The sequence below is a fragment of the Danaus plexippus genome, chromosome 25 (genome assembly GCF_018135715.1).
Source record: "Danaus plexippus chromosome 25, MEX_DaPlex, whole genome shotgun sequence".
In the NCBI taxonomy this organism is placed as follows: Eukaryota; Metazoa; Arthropoda; class Insecta; order Lepidoptera; family Nymphalidae; genus Danaus; species Danaus plexippus.
In genome coordinates this window covers 4,602,845-4,616,710 of record NC_083553.1, presented here as the reverse complement: position 1 = coordinate 4,616,710, position 13,866 = coordinate 4,602,845, and the positions used below count along the sequence as shown (strand labels likewise).

The 13,866-nt window shown below is 30.7% G+C and overlaps 1 long non-coding RNA gene across 1 annotated transcript in view; it reads right to left on the bottom strand.

Moving 5' to 3' along the window:
* The window catches only part of LOC133319562 (uncharacterized), a 28,806-nt gene extending 23,351 nt beyond the window's left edge, over positions 1-5,455 (bottom strand). The window contains exons 1-2 of the long non-coding RNA XR_009753125.1: positions 5,244-5,455; positions 4,982-5,138 (exon numbers count right to left, since the gene is read on the bottom strand). This is a non-coding gene — a long non-coding RNA (uncharacterized LOC133319562). The remainder of the gene's footprint in view (positions 1-4,981; positions 5,139-5,243) is intronic.
* Between the last annotated feature and the right edge of the window lie 8,411 nt (positions 5,456-13,866).

Here is a 13,866-nt window from a genome sequence, read left to right as displayed (position 1 = left end):
TATTCGTGAATTTGCATTGTGCCAAGTAAGAAATATCTGTAAGCTAAGCTTCTAATATTCTTTAAGTCAACACGTGAATCGCTTACTGTTTGGTATTTTTATAAAAATATATCCATATACATTATTTTAAAAAGACACATAATTTTAATAGATTTTTTATTTAATCTAAGATATAACATGTAAGTAGGCGAAAAATGATACCAAACTACAAAAAAAAAATATGCCTTTTAAAATTTTGCACTCATGTTTTATTTGTAAATATGTTTTTTCTTAGTTTTTTTTTTATTACACAGTGACTACAATTCAGAGTGTATTTGCAAAACAGTTTCGATGTGTATTTTATATTTTAGTGAAAAGAATAACATTTATTGTCGCCACTTTTCATTGTTGCCATAAAAAAGTATTTATTATCTCTAAAACTGTGACCCTAAATAATGTTTTTTTTTTGTTCAACAAAAATTCCATGAAGTTAATTTGACTATAAAAGCTTTGTAATAATACAAAATGTTGGTAAATGTAGTAAATTTCATTAGTCCACACGAATAATGAATTAATTTGAATAACCACTTAAGTTAGTGCTAATAAATATAATAAGATATTTTAACATGATTTTTATTAAGGGAATTTTTATGACAAGGTATTTCTTTATTTACTTTTAAAAATTATATAAGTGATGTTTCTATAAAAATAAATAGCTTTATTTGATACATTGAATAGCTAGCTGAAGCCTCTCTAAAAGGAGTTTTGCTTTCGGTAGCCATTGAGGATCTAAAAAAATTTTGAAACTGACGAAAACGCATCTTTTTGAGTTTTTTACTCTTCAGTCAGCAACTTCATTCGAAAGTCTCCCGTAAAGTGCAATGAAGTTAGTGATCCATGGCCTTACAAGCAATTTGAAATTTTTATTCCATATATGGCAAACAATAACAACTCTCAAAGCCATTATGTATAAAAAAATATCACTTTATTAATAAATAAATAAATAGTGTTACAAACTGTGCTTATAATTTTAATATAGCGGTGGACTCCCAATAATCCGACTAACTTCTTAAACGGACGTGTGGACTATTGAATTTATCACCTTATAGAGTATAGCCTTAACCCCCTATAGTCCGGAATTTTTCCATATTAAACCTTGTAATTAAACAATTTACACATTCGATGATAATATTCTATATGTTATGTCGGCGTAATGACATTTACAACCATTAGAAGGGATGGTTGTTTGATATTTATTTTACTTTAGAGGGTAGATATGTCATAAACAATGTCATGGCATTAGTAATTTCTTTAACAAAGTTATTTGTACCAAAGATCATTGTGTTTTGTATTAAATAGCAGTAAATGCTAATTCGTATCGCGATTTGTGATATGTGAAGTTCAGTTATTCTGTAAGTTTCAGTAAAACAAAAACTTAAACAGTAACCATTTCGTAATCAATGTTATACAGTTATGTTTTCTATAAAATATTAAGCAACAATATAAAGTTTAGATGGTTTAATAATTTAAAATTATTTAGCGTTACACGATTATACAGCGTAACTTTTTATTTTAAATTAAAAGTGTAAATGTAATGACTCCACGAAGCAATTAGCAATTTATATTCGAAAAAGTTTGTGGTGGAGATATAGCAGTTTAAGTGCTATCCAGGAGGAAGCTTATTAAATTACAAAAGTTAGTTATAGTTGGAAATAAATTAGTGCGAGTGTGAGTGCTTTATTTGTGAAAATGCATAATCCGACTGTTGGAAATAGTGTTAGTGACGACAGCATTGCTGACGGTCAGCTCTTTAATCAACTCGGACGTGGTGCTTTGACGGTTATTATATGTATTTCGAAGAGCAAATCAAGACTTCCCTAGGCGTCGAACAGAAAAGTAATGGTGAGCTCAAGTATTCATTAGTTGAATAAATTTATGTAGATTTTCATTAAGATTGAAAAAAAAATATAGACCATGTCGAAAGGAGGTGGATTAAACAGGGGTCGTTATTATTATAGCCCTTGCAAAACAGCCACAAAGAAATGCTCATAAAACATATTTCGTGGTACAGTGATCCCAGGGAGGTCGTAAAAGTTTATATAAAAGATACGATCAATATAAAGAGTATAACGAGACGTTAGTGATAAATATATAACAATAAAAAAATCGGCAGATTTATATTTAATTATTGAATATAAACAAAATTATAACTTAATTTAAAAGCCATATTATTGTTTTTGACCGATGCTTTTATAGTGTATACTTTGGAGAATTTATATTTCTGTATCGATTTCTTTTTTTGAGAACATTTAAATCTTTTCTTTCCGATTATGCCTGATATCTTTTTTTTCCGATTATTTCGAAATTAATATTAATATCAACAATTTAATATTAATTCCCTTAAATTAGTATAGATCGTATTTCCAATAAGGCTTTAACATGCGCAATGAATTTTAAATTATTGCATGGTATAATAAAAAAAGACTATACATTCAGAATTATTTATATTATACACACATACAATAATTGAGTACATCATTGTGACTTATTCTTCCAAGGCTTCAATTGGCGTCCGTTTAAGAGCCTTGACCTGAGCCTCATATTATTTTTAGTAAAATTATTGAGTAATATAAAATTAAAAAAGAAAGAAGAATAGATCGATATATTTATAGGTAGCTTTACCCTTCCTTTAATTTATCGTTACTGATGCAAAAAAGTTGTCGCAAGTAGAGTATTTCAATTTGCACGTAATAATTAATAACCAAATACTGTTTTATACATGACAGTTATATCTTATCTTGAATATTTACTGTAATAGCAAAAGTTATAGTGACCGCTCTAAATGTCTCAGAGAATATATATATTATCTCAGAGGTAATAATGTTGACTGAGATTAAGTGAGTCATCGCTGACCCGACGACCTAGTGGTGATTGTGTTTCATTAAATGGTACTGCAACAACTTGGTCGCAAAATCAAGCAGGAATAAATGGTGTATGTTAAATATTCCATATTATTATTAATTTTAAATATCAATTTTATATTTTCGTACAGTATATTACGTTCATAAAACAAATTGCTACATTAAACATGTTTGTTATTGTATCAAGAGCTAAATATGAACAACACATGAGATTTAATGCGTGAATGTGATAACTTCCATATTGATAAAGAAACTACTATTTGAACTTACCTTTACTTACTTTATTATATTACGTCACTGAAACGCATAGACAATATTCTTCTTCAGATAAATAAGAAGCATTGAAACTTCAATATAGAGGCATAAAACGCTGGGGATATAATTATAAATTTTGTTTAGGCGTTTGTTTTTTAGTATGAATGTTGGATAATGTTCTTAATTGTATCTGTTTAGGAGACAATAAGGAGAGCTTCAAACACGTTACCAAATAGATAATTGAAGTTTGGGTTCAATTTTATATACTCCTGCCATACTTCTACAGGGTTACAGTAGTTCTGGTTAGAAAGCAAAAGTGGTGGGTCTATTTTTACAAATAATCATTTTTGTTTGATTATAATTAATAATCAAGAGCCAATTGTAAATAACTCAAATGATATCAAATACCCAGCGTATGACTGATACAAAAATGTTTTTGATCTAATTCAGTTTTTCTATTTTTATGCGTACATTTTTATGTGCAATAAAAATAATTTTATTCCACTATAACAAGCGCTGAAGAGAGTTAAACCTTTTGAACCGACCGCAGAACACTATAGCCTTTTAGTACAGTATTCAAACAAGTATTCTCTACCAATTCTTTTTTAAATATTTGATAACAACTAATGGAAAGTACTTTGATAAATATGACAGTTTAGATTTGATAAATAAATGATATATATCGGATTTTATTATAAATTCATTGTTTTAAAGACAGGACGCCAGCCTCGCTGACGTCTCTAATGTCACTTGTTTCAGAAAGTTCCAGATATTTTAGAATGAAACTTCAATTCTTCTAAATGTTCTTGTATTTCTCGAAGGTTCTTTATGCTCCGCACTCGCTGAACTCTGCCGTCCCCCGTCGTGCGTCCAGACGTCATATTTAAACCAGAATTCAAACATAGTTCTATTCTCTTTGATTTCGTTTTACTTTTAACAATAGTAACGACGAACAATAAGGTGTTATAATAATTGGTGCCAGTTATTTCCATGTTGCATCCGTCATTGAAGCTGCTTGCGCCGATACGGCCATTCTGGCAGGCGGTGCGTGCTCTGCACCTGCCTGGTGATGTGTTCTCTCTTGCTTAGCTTTCGTTATGTTCTCGTACCCGTTGCAGGTCTCGTAGAGTAGATGGGCCAGGTTCAAGAATTGATGCTTCATCGTCCGAAGTCATGCCGATACGGTTATACTGATGCGTGCTCTGCATTGTTTTCTGTGATAACAGAGAGATACTTATGTAGTCTAGGTACTTCCACAGTAAACCTAGATAACTTTATATTGTTATAGTTATGGTTAACAAATTTGTTGTTGTCGTATGGGTTACGTTATTTATTACGACTCATCGTGAGACGAAATCATAATATCAGGTCCAATTATTTAATCTACTTATGGCTTTGGGGCGTCACACGAACATTCATAACATATGTCATAGGATGTCTCCATCCGCCTACAACTTTTTTTTTTTTTTTTTTTTTTCTTTCTTTATTTGTTTGGCGTAAGACGTCTCCACCAGTACAATATTTTTTTATTTTTTTTATTTTTTTTTTTTGTAAGACGTCTCCACCCGTCTACATAATTTTTTTTTCTTTCTTTATTTGTTTGGCGTAAGACGTCTCCACCCGTCTACAATATTATTTTTTATTAATTATTATTATTTTTTTTTTATTTATTTATTTTTTTTTTTTGTTATGGTTCGGATCCGCACGCCAAATGCATCTTTTATAGTAATATATCTCAAACTAAGTGTTAGACAATCACATTGCTAGCAATGATTAATGGTAATGCGTTTGAATGAAGCAATTTGAACAAAATGAAATACGCTCACCGGATAACTATTAGGTAGGCAAACCGTCCACCTAACTGCTTGCTTAGTAATTCTGTGTCGTCCCTCAGATGCTGTGAAGTCTCATCGTAGCTGGTCATGTGCCACATTCGTAGCTGATCATGTGCCACATTTCGAAGTCATCCATTGTCTAAAATCACTTTACAAGATATTAATCATTCTCAATTATTTTCTGGATTTTGTATAGTTCACAAAATTTTAAATATAGGGATATCCGATATCTGGGGTATATTTTTATTATTACAATATCTCCCTTCTGGAATCTTTTAATCGTAGCTCGACCTCTCAAAAACCTAGCTTTGTATCTTCTCTCCGCCTCGACCATCCTGTTTTGAATGTGTTGGTGCATTACTTCGATTTAAACGGACTGATTGTTGAATTGTAATCTAAACTGTCAAAGCATAATTGACTTGTTCGTATGTGCAAAATATCGGCAAGGATACTAAATTTTCCACATGTATTTCTTATCACGTAATAAATCTGCTCCGGTTAATATATCAATAGTCGTTTCAAAACTTGGAACTATAGAAAATTATTTCTACATTAATAACTATTTAACTATTCATTGAAATAGTAAGGTCCGATCTCAATCCACGCAAATAGTTTACGATTTGTTTTCTACACCCAGAGATTTCATTTGCAATTGATTCTTGTATAACGCACCACTGCGATCTTGCATTTTATTTAAGAGTACATTTACCAGTTGGTATTAAATTAAAATTCGGCGTGATCTCCTTATTCCCGTCGGAAACACGATTCAAACGCATGACCACGGTTAGCAGAAAAGGAACAGAAATTAGTTATATTCGCAATAGATGTATTTGATCAGGATTTTGGAGTCGAGTATGCTTTCGTTTGAATTACAGCATCATTTTTGTAGAGGCACTGCCGTTAACCAGACATGTTGCAAATATTACTGTGAAGAGTATGTCTATTGTCAATTTTAAATAAAGCAATAATCTCAGTAGTTTGATATTAAAATCATGCAAGTTCTTATAGATCGAGTGAGTACCTTTCTACTCAAGTCTTCCCAAGGCCTCCCTACGTCATCTCATGGTATTCTTAAGGATACAGCAAGGACCTGTGGTTGGCTCAAGAGTAACACGCGATTAGTTCAGAGGTACGCTCTCCACATCTGTGGTGTAGACTTGTCTTCTCACGGCTCCACAAGGCATCTCTACGGAATCTCATGGTTCTCTTATGGATACATCAAGGACCCGTGGTTAGCTCAAGGGTAACACGCGATTAGCTCAGAGGTCACGCTCTCCAGATCTGTGGTGTATAATTGTCTTGTCACGGTACCACAAGCCTTCCCTACAGAATCTCATGGTTCTCTTCAGAATACATCATGGACACGAGGTTAGCTCAAAGGATAATAACAAATGTTAGCTATGGTCTCACGTAATGCCTCTTGTGTAGATGTTGCAACTAACCAATCGTCTGCACACTTTCTAGCTCGCTCCTTTAAAAGACTTTAATTCGAATGTCGTAGTTACTGATTTGGTACGTATTTACAGCCGTAAAGATGCGTTTGAATCAATCCCGAACACACACACTATCACCGGGATCAAAAAATCTTGTTAGTAATTTTAATCGTATCCCTTGTTTTTTTTTTTAGTAGCAAACGTTCGGTCACGCTCTGCATTGTTGACATCATTTGCATGAAAGACTGAGGAGCGTTCTTCATTACGCAAGTTCTCCGGATGATTATTTTCTTGAGCTGGATCAGGATTCACAAATACACTAAGACCGGCAGTAACTGATCACAGGAGCGATCCCACTTCTGATATCGGATTTTATTATAAATTCATTGTTTTAAAGATAGGACGCCAGCCTCGCTGACGTCTCTAATGTCGCTTGTTTCAGTACGTTCCAGATATTTTAAAATGAAACTTCAATTCTTCTAAATGTTCTTGTATTTCTCGAAGGTTCTTCATAATCACATTCTTGATGATCCGCACTCGCTGAACTCTGCAGTCCCCCGTCGTGCGTCCAGACGTCATATTTAAACCAGAATTCAAACATAGTTCTATTCTCTTTGATTTCGTTTTACTTTTAACAATAGTAACGACGACCAATAAGGTGTTATAATAATTGGTGCCAGTTATTTTCATGTTGCATCCGTCGTTGAAGCTGCTTGCGCCGATATATACAATAATAATTCCATTTAAATACAACGTATTCGAACATAAAGATAAAATATTGCATAAATCACAGTGTTGTTGGCGTCTTTGCAGGAGTAGTTATAAAAAGAAACAGTTTCTCAGAGGTTTTATAACACTTTCATCCAAACACTTTTGTTAGTAGACACATTATATATATATAATGTGTCTTCACATGTCATACCGAACCCCATTAAATTAACTTTATATAATTTTTAAGTCTGTATTATTACTTGTGTTTTCGTTAACTACGTCTTCAAAAAGTTTAATTAACAATGAAATGAATGTTTATAGTTTTAAGTCAATTGCTATGTCACAACGCTCTATACTTCATCTCTCTTTTTCTTATATTTTTAGAACAAAAAGCATTTTCGATGTGCCCTAGAAAATATATTTTAATTTTAACTACAAAAGACTTCGGTGAGATAGGTAACTGTAATTAAGTTGAATCTTTGTATTTGTTGAAAGTTGCAAATCAACAGTCTTTCCCCGAAAACTTCATCCCTCATCGCTAGGGCAGATTTTCAAAGATAAATAATAAGTTCATTATAATATAGCATTGATATTTATGAAGCACATTAAGTAAAAAATTGAATTAATATATAAGCTGAAAGTTAATAGTCGAGTTCCGCTTTAGAAAGTCCTACAGGAATACCCTATGAATATACATTTGAGCCATTTCCGTTTTAAAAAAATACAACTGTTGTTCATTTCTCTTCCTAGCTTTGTTCCACAGATAATAGTCTCTTAATAAAATAAACAATTTTTAAAGGTAAGTAACACTTTATTCTGATTAACAAGTTACATCTAGTAAAAATAGTGATTTACTTTATTTGAACACGTCTTATTTTGTAGTGTCGGTAAATGATTAGAAACATAAGTCAGATTTTTTTAAATTTAGAACATAACAATGTAACTCTTTACAAAATGAGACCAGTATTTCATCTGTAACAATAGTTCTCCATACCTAGGTTTTATGAGAATTGAAATACAGAACGATTCGGGCTAGATATCCATAACAATTAAAATGTTACTTTTTATAACCCATAGAATAATAATCCAATTGTTGCCATGGCTTTGAGTCATAAAACGAACAAAAAGTTGGAAACCACATAATTCTTACATCAACAAAAGGTTCATGGGGTAAATATTACCACGAAAGCGTCGTAACAATACAGCATTTGCAATATTTTATATTCAAAACTATTTCTGGTAACAGTAGTAAACGTGTGAATAACGAAAGAACGTTAATAAAATAGTGAGGTGCTATGAGATCTTATATTTTTATTTTATTATATATGCCTTTCCTCTTTGGAATTATTGCTGAAATGTTAAAATTAATTTTAATCGATAAATCTCATTATTATTAATCCATTTATGATCACATCTTTTTTGGAATTGACCTGGAATTTAATTCGTATAATCATTTTGATATTTAGAAAAAGTCAAACAAGCAAATATTAATTTATAAATAATACATATTAAAAAGAATGTTGTTAAAAGAAAACTTTATTTTTAATATTAATTTGAAATTAAAGCTTACTGAATGTATCTATAAATTTCAGTACGTGGCAGAAGTCTAACTTTAAATTCCGCTCAAGTTTCAAACTATGTGAGAACAAAGAGAGTGTTTGATGTTCTAAGAATCATTTTTTTTGTTGGTTTTATTTCAGTGAGAGTTTTCCTCGCGGCTCTCCGCATCAATGCTCTCTTGATGAATAACTTAGCATGACCTGAGGCTGCACCTCGAGGGACATTTTCATGTCAACATGAGAACTTGTATGATGGATCTCAAACACTAAAAAGAAACGAATATTATGAATGATACATACAGCCAATGAATGTGGATTTCTGATGTTTTCTTCTTTGAACTGTCGTTAGGTTGTCATAAATTTAATTCATATAATGTTACAAAATCTATTTTATTTTGATCCGGCTCGCGAGTCAGATATACCTACAGAGAAGAAATTTTTTTGGTACAGCTTAAGAAGTTACGTAGTATTTCCAGATTTTTTAAACATATGATCAGTCAATGGATATCATTTTTATTTTTCATCCATTTCTTTAGTATGAAATAAGTTATCTGTCAGTTTTTAAAATGTTATTTGTTTAATGAGTATATTTTAGGAAATATTAATTCCGAAAAAATCAAAATTGGATCTTATTATTTAAATGAACTTCAACATAGTCATTGGAATCATATTTATTGAAATAAGGTTAAAATTTGAAAACTAATAGAAAATAAAATTCTCCCATATGAAAACGTCCTTTTATTTTATATAAGTTAAATTTTTCCAAGCCCTTTTATTAATTATGTAACATATCTCAAAGGTGAACGGGAAAGCCGGATGTTAACATAGTTTCCGATAACAACCTTCGGGTACGGAACCTAAATTAAGTCTATAGCCGATAAGACCGTTACTTGGTTGTAAAACATCACTTTCTGTCATTATAATCCATCAGAAAGTACTGGCAACATACTTATTAAATATTAAAGTACAATCATCAGATAAAATACATTGGTGATGATTTGAATTTATCAGTTATGATACAAATAGTTTTCATTTCTCCACTAAATGAATATGTAAAAATACCCTTTTAAAATCGTTACGCATCTTATTAATTGTTTTATTGGTTAATGTTTTATAAGTGCATGTTAGTATAATAGGTTTCGATCTCAAACATTTCATTGCTATTTTATTAATTATTTAAACTTTAAATTACCAAAGTAAAACATTTTCAAAAAAAAAAAAAACACTTCTATATCTTTCTAAATCGGTAGAAATTTTGTGGAGCAGAATTTTGATATGGTGTTACAAGTGGCGCCATCTGTGCCGTACTAATTATAATATACTATAATCCTTAGAATTTTTTCTATGACTCGTTATAATTAATTATAATACTGAACCAAAGTAATTTTTTAATGGCAACATTTGAGTGTCAATTTTATTTGAAGACTATAAATACTGGCTTCAGCCATATTGTAAGATATTACGGGAAGTAACGCTGAACATTAAAAATTAAGACTGAAACTGTATCTCGAACAATGGTCAATACTTCCTCATGTCAGTCTAAACGGCGACAGAATTTCAAAACCACTTCTTGTAAACTGATAACTCCGTCTTAATAATAATTTAACAAAATTATACGAGCATTTGTTTTTGTTTGCCAACATTTTATATTACTAACGAGGTAGTGTATTATAGTTTTCTATTTATAAATCATTTTTGACTCCAAATATTTCTTAATACAGACGGATGACAATTTATATTATGTGTACATAGATTTATTGTCGGTGAATATTGAATGGAAAATTAATATTCTTCTGCTTATATGCGCTTTATTTATATATATATATACATACTTTTAAGTTTAAAGTGATTGACAGAACGCTTTAGAGCAGTGCGTGACCGTTTAAATAGGAACTCGTAAGAGAGATCAGAGTCGCTTGTTGCCGGCTGGTTCAAGCATAATTCGAAAACTCTATGAGTGATAAAAAAAAAAGAATAACTATGTATAGGAAAATAAAGATAATAAAATTTGGTGGTAATAGTGGCTTATAGTGGTAACGGGTAAGCGACGTTGCGTAGGTATGGCCGTTAGAATATTAGTGCTAAAGGAATTTATGCAAATACAATAGCTTATATACGACAGAAACTGCAAAGAAGCTGACGCACAGCTTAAATACGAGCTGTAATAGAATTTTTTCTATAGCTTGGCGCTAAGACATCGTTTCGAAGCGGCTTTTCTCAATGTTCCGCATTGGTTTTTTAAATTACCTCTGTTAAAAGTGCATTAAACAAGTACAACATTGTATACAATGTTTAAATTTAATATAAGCAAGTTATTAATGATTAAAGTTAGTAATAATGTAGTTTTATAAAGTAAATATAATTTATAAATAAATTTTGTACTTTGATAGAAGTCTTTTCTCATCACTCCCTCGGGTTCAAAACGAAATGAAGAAACAAAGATAGATAACTTACGTTAAAAATTCTTTGAATAAAATGCGCTTGGTTTGTTTTTGAATCAGGACAATGGCGTTTTAAGTTTCATTTTTAAAAAACATTTTTTAAAACATACTCAAAACTTAAAACAGCCGTTTTGCATGACGTCATCGGAAATATTGAATATGAGTGGAAAGATTAATTTTTTTTTATAAAATTTTTAACAAGTGCTAGAACTGATTTGGATTCATCTTTTTATAGGTACATTTCGTCTCATGAATTAGAGAATGAGCTGGTCAAATTCCTAGGTGCTTCCTAGAGCCTAAGCCTAAGCCTTCCTAGAGTGAGGTACTGTGTTTTATCTAATTGAGTCTCTCCTAAGTGATTAATATATTGATCCGATGTGGGGTCTCACTATATCTGATGGAACGGTGCTTTTAGTTACCCAATCGTCTTTGTGCAGGGGATCAGAACGTGCAAAGAATTTACTGCGTATGATTTATATGTCTAAATTACAGACACTATTTTATTGTTTTCTTTTGCACTTATCCCCTAAAGATATAAAATATAAATATACAATTATCTTAATAACAACGATATTATTTCGTAATCATTTTTACCTCTGCGTTTAAAAAAAAATCTTTTAACCTAGGATCGAATCTTGGGGTACGCTGAAGTTAATATACATTTTTTACTTACAATAACCTTCGTACATAAAAAAGATTCGTGCAAGATCTAAAGAAACTTTCAACGATGTTCTTAATTCAGTTAAATGCAAAGGCTTTTAAGACTCTACACTATATAGTTATAACCGACAAAATAGTTAGGTAAGGTTTGCTGCTTACATAATTTCATTGTTTCCTTTAAAATTTCAACATGTTTGTTTAGTAACATACAATAAAAGTATATATTTTTAAAGCGTTATTAAAATTATTGTACCATTATCATCGTTTTATTCACATAATTAAATTAACCGACAAACATGTTATTGTGTTTACGTCCTCTTGCTGTACACTAATGGCGTAAAGGTTTGCTTGAAAACATAATTTCACTGAATGTAATTTGTACACCTCTTTATAATTGAATTTGCGACTTTGGTATTTTATATGTAATCTTATTTTATGTCTATATAATCTTATTTTTATATGTAATCTTATTTTATGTACCTTATTTTATCGTAATGCAACCGTGATCACGGTTGCTGAAAAGTAACCGAAACGTCGGGATTATGTAGTTTTAGAATAATAAAATCCGCGTAGCATATCCGAAAATATTTAAATGAATAAATCTCGCGAAAGTCTTAGATGTCATTATTTTATATTTGATTTGTTGTGCAGCGACTAGTGTAAAAAGGTCCGCTTCAATTACTATTGGTAATTTTACGGCGTATTTTTTTGGAAAATTTCTCAGAAATGTTCTAATTAACATAATTTACAACGAATTGATATAAAACCTTAATGGTTTGTTATAAAAAATAACAACGAAATGCTTTCTGTGATAGATCTTTATGATTATTTAATAAAAAGCTGCAAGTGTGTGCATTTTCTTATTTAATATATTAATATTTTCAATAATTGTTGAATAAACGATGTGATGTCTGTTTTTATAACAACGTCTAGTTCTGTTATCTAGTTACTGCATTATGCGAAATGTGTAACTGACTGCAATTTCAGCTTATTGCTCAGTTGCAAACAGCTGCACTTAAGTTTTACGGTAATCAGGTATCCTGAAATTTTCGTTGTAAAGTTTAACTTATTAATATATCAGGTTTTTTAGGTCTTAACGATAATGTATTTTAAAAGGTTCTCAAAATATACAATTACATTTTAATATTATATTCTGATAATAATTTGTTTAAAAAAATAAATTAAAAAAATTCTTCACTATCGTAAATAAAGACTTTGCTATTTAAAAAATACTTTTAAATATTGTCATTTCCATTTATTACGTCAGATGCATACCACCAATAGATACTAACAAAAAACTTTGATTTGCACATAATAGTTGAAAACGAGTTTAATATTCCGAAAATCGAGGTAGTAAATAACTGAATTTTAAGATATATATGCAGATATTAAATAGTGTAAATTAATCATAAAACACTACATAAATAAAACAATCTAAACGAATAAAAGATATGTTATTTAAATTTGGCAAAAATACGTAATATGGAATAAAGTACTGAGATTGAGTCCACAAAAGCGTAGCCGGAAGTCAACACTGTTAGTGAATATGGAAAAATTATTTTCAAGTTTCTAAAATAAATATACAAAAGCATTTTGTAGAACTTTCAAATATTCCAGCTTCAGTTAGATTCCGCCGTATGTTCATAACAATCTACTGAAAACTGTTTGCTTTGTAGGTCGTTATTGCAAACACATATTCTCATCATATAGCGTTCTTTTATAAACGTATATTTATATATTCGAATTAGAAGTTACTTGGCTACTATCCTTTGCTTATTAACTCCATCGTTGAAGACCTCCAAATTATAAGTGAGAGGAAAACAAGCCCAGGCAAAATAATTAATTTTTTTTGCTATGTGCATGAGAAAAAGGAAGCGTAACGTTATTTGTATCTCTGGAAGTTCTATATCGAATAGATACAGGTTTTTCGTACTTCTGGCTTTCCGTGGGTAAAAATGGGATGGGGTGGGATAAATTTTGTAATTAAGTCCTTGCTGACCGTCCGTTCTTGAAAGTGCCAAAAAGCTAGTTTTGCTTATACGCCTATTTTCAATGCTAACAAGATTGTTTTA